This window comes from Halichoerus grypus, chromosome 9 (genome assembly GCF_964656455.1).
Source record: "Halichoerus grypus chromosome 9, mHalGry1.hap1.1, whole genome shotgun sequence".
Classification (NCBI taxonomy): Eukaryota; Metazoa; Chordata; class Mammalia; order Carnivora; family Phocidae; genus Halichoerus; species Halichoerus grypus.
Window position 1 is genome coordinate 5,097,344 of NC_135720.1, and position 4,219 is coordinate 5,101,562.

General features: G+C 37.8%; 1 pseudogene; it reads right to left on the reverse strand.

The window, feature by feature from the left end:
• Positions 1-1,182: 1,182 nt before the first annotated feature.
• LOC118521773 (U2 spliceosomal RNA) lies at positions 1,183-1,277 on the reverse strand (annotated as a pseudogene).
• Positions 1,278-4,219: the final 2,942 nt, after the last annotated feature.

Here is a 4,219-nt window from a genome sequence, read left to right on the forward strand (position 1 = left end):
TTAACTCTTATCAACCTCATGTTATAGACGAAGACACGGAAGCCTGGAGAAATGAACTAAATTGTCTCTAAGATCCCACAGCCGAGAAGTGGTTGAGTTGGGATTTGAGTGCGGATTTGCCCAAATCCACAGTCCATCCATTCAACAAATAAATTTAAGAGCAAAATACTATTTTATACAGAAAAAGATGGAACAAACAAAAATCTTTTAAATCATTCCACGCTCCTAAATCTCATTCTTCTCCTTACATTACAAGTACAGGTCACCCCAGGAACATGTGATGAGACAAGCCAAGCGACCCTCCGATAGACAATAGTCCTCCATTCAACGTGGCATCAGGCAAGGTTTGTTACATTTCTCCCTCTCTGTGGTGCCTCTACTTGGTGGTACTTCTTCAGTACAGCGAAGGTCATGTGAAACTGGTTATAAGAAAACGTGAGGGCGTCCTTGAACTGCTTACTACACACTGACTAGAAAGTTATGGCTACATCATTATGTCTTAACCAGTGGGTTCTCCACAACTTTCTCTAGGCATCCAGAAAAAAAGTTGGGTCACATCAAGGAGCTGCCCACACCTCTAGCCTCAGGAAAAATATTAGCCTAGGTAGAAAAACCCCCATGGCTGTGGATTGCTGGACTATGGACTTTGTGGAAAAAACATGAGGGAGAGAGACTTAAACTCACATTTACTCAATTTCCTCATCTGTGAAATGAAAGCTTTTAAAACATAGACCTTACAAGATTGTTAGGTGACTCACAAAATGCTTATTTTAAAGTAGTGTAACATCATTATTTACATTCAGCAATACAGTCTGATAAGGAATAAGCTTTGATGATCCAAACAAAGCTGACTGAACCCTGCTCCCTGCCTCTGCAGGGCTTACACTCTAGTGGGTGTGGGTGGTGTGCAAGGGAAACTCCCTTCCTCTGCAGTTAGAGAAACAACTATGGTGATAAAGGCACCAGAGCATCGAAACCAAACCAGTGGTTAGCAAGGTTCCCCTGCTCTGAGTTTTGAAGGAAGGCTCAGCCTCAGGATTCACAATGTGGGATGACCATCAGAATCACTATGCAGCCTTGTCAAACCACACTTGCCAAGATTTGACCCAGTTATTTTGGTTTGATAGATCTTGGGTAGGGCTGAATATTTGGATATTAATCGTCTCCACAGGTGATTTTATATGGGGGTAACTATGACCTACATGTCTTTTATCAGACAATTAAACTGATAAGAACAGATACTACACTTGATCTTAGCCAAAAGGCCGAGAAGCGATTATTATCAGACAATTAGAAACTATATTTATTATATTAATCAAATGAATTGCAGCTAGTCCTCAGTATTTGTCAGTATTTGCTGACATCCAGACACCAGGAATGATGCTGCTACCATTGACTCAGGCCACATTTCTACTCAATGTCTTCATTTTTAATTTTAGAGCTCCCTTCCAAATGAGCCAAGCTTGATTTTTTAATAACCTTAGGACTGTTTAATCACAACCTATTTTTCCATTTCTCATAAACTCAAGTTCATAATTTAGGGCAGCCACATATTTCTGAGCACTGAAAATGTACAAATACTTTAAGTTTCCCTCTTTGTCACTGGAGATAGTAGAAACCATAGAAAATAGTTCCAGTCAAAATATCTAATAAACAACTCGCTGGAGACTGTGAAAGCTCCCCACAGAATTCCATCATAACAATGGCCATAAAGATAACACTGCATCCCCAGATCCCGCTATGTGTTTATTCAGCCAACAAAATACTGAATGTTATCTGAAATGGCAGCATCTGGCGACTCCTATATATTGATGTATCTCCCCTCATTTAGTCTGTGACAGCTTGAGAAATGGAATAGAATGTTAAATACTAGAGGTACCAGAAAGGGACCTATTGCCTTCAGAGCATCTCAGCAAGCCCACCCCTCTCGTTCTACCAATGAGGAAATTGAGAGGAAGGGAGAAGATTGAGTTAACTGACACCTGCAGAGTAGGGCAAAGCCAACACCAGGCTTCACTCTCTTTCTGTCCAAAACCCTTCCGCCAGCCCAAAGAACCCTGGTAGATAATTCAGTCACATTTTTAGATGAAATACACCATGAGTTCTTCATGCGTGATTATAATGTCTGGCCAGAAATAGGTCACTTTTGTTCAAAAAATAAATTCCATACAAAAAAATAACTCATATAACCTATGGTTATATATGTCATTGTTTCTACATGAGCAATGGTCTGGATGTAAATAGAAATTATTTTTATTTAAATTCGAAGTCAAGTAAAAGTTTTAAAATCTACTACAGACCACTGTCGGTACTTTGAGATTATAAGGAAGTACTCCCTGAGTTCACATCTGAAGGAAGAAAAAAATTTGCCTCCCTATAAACTTTAAACTAAAAATATCAACATGGAATAAACCAAAACAAAGCTATGGAAAAAAATACTGGCAAAGAAGACAAAGAAGGGGGCAAAGTCAAAGATGAAGAAGGAGGAGGAGGTAGGGAAAGGGGAGGGGAAGGGAGAGGGAAGGAAGGAAGGAAGGAAGAAAGGAAGGAAAGAAGGAAGGGAGGGGGGAAAAAGGTCAACTAGATCTGCAAAATTGTGCCCCTATCTAATGGAATATATTAAAATATCTGAAGCATTGAGAGTAAATATCAGGAACCTCAATCCCTTTGGCAATGTTTTTCCATGTGTTTTCTTAGAATAATGCCATGTTTTCTTAGAATAATGCCATGTTTTCTTAGAATAATGCCATTAAACGTGTGATTCCTTTTACTGGCTGACTTTTGCTCTGAAGTTGTGCTCACCAAGCTGCTGTCTGGTTATCACAGTGTGCCTTGCCATGAATTGTGCCTAGGAGGGAGAGCGGACTGGTCATTCAGCTCAGGTATTCTGAAAACTGTGATGAAAAAATTGTTTAATATTTTTTATTACAAGATGCCCAAATCATTAAAAATCTATAGATACAGCATAACAAACTCATATACCCAACACTAAACTTTATCAAATCAGACCATATTCATGTTAGCTTCATATTTCTTTTTAGATAATAAAATATTACAGTTAGAGTTAATTCTTTCTTTGTCTTCTACCAAGCAATCTCTTCCTCCCTCTCTAGAAATAGCACTTACTCTGACTTTGATTTTGTTATTCCCATACCTACACACGTAGGGTGGAGATCCATAAAACATTATTTCAAGCTTTATAGACATAGTGTTATATGGCAACATGTCTAGTACAAATTGCTTTTTCTTACCAATATGATTTTTGAGATTTCTCTATGTCAGTACAAGTAGCTCTAAAATTCATGTATAAAAGCATCTAGGTTTATTGTCTCTTGAGCATGTTTCATGTCTTCATTAGTGTGTGAGCTATAACCTTTTGTTTTGTTACATGTTGGCAGTTCTAGTGGTTGCATCTGCATGTAATCATAGTCTGTCTTCAAGTGCTATTATCCCATTTCATGCTTAGCATAGGAACTTTACAAATAGTATCCTTACCTTTCTCCCCTCCCAGTCTTTGTTCTATTTGTGTTGTATATGTTACTTACACACATTTTATAGACCCAATTTTGCCATCTCATGAAAGTCAACCATACGCCTCCTTTCTCAAATCCACCTTCAGTTTGCTCACTTGTAATCAGCTGTGCATGAACATGTGGACTGTGGAAATAGGTAACTGCTACACAGTAAGGCTTTTTGTTTTTGTTTGGAAGACTGAGCATTTACCAACACATCATCTCATAAACCCAAATACATAGTGTTACTATGTTTGCTTTAAGCACTTAATTATCAGCTAAAGAAATGTTTTCCAGTTTTATTGAGATCTAATTGGCATACAGCACTCTGTAGGTTTAAAATGTACAGCATAGTTTGACTTATATATATTGTACAATGATTACCAAAATAAGTTTAGTTAATACCCATTATTAAAGAGAGATTTTTTGGGGGCACCTGGCTGGCTCAGTCACTGGAGCATGTGACTCTTGATCTCAGAGTTGTAAGTTCGAGCCTCATGTTGGGTGTGAGATTACTTAAAAATAAAATCTTGAAAAGAGAGATTTTTTTCATAGCATAAAAAAAAAAATGTGTTTTATATTCACCCAAACATTTACCTTTTCTGGTGGTCTTTCTGTAGGTCTTTGTGTAGATTTCCATATGCTAACATCTTCCTTTTGCTTGAAGGTGTTTCTTATGATGTAAGCCTGCTGGTCATTAATTCTTT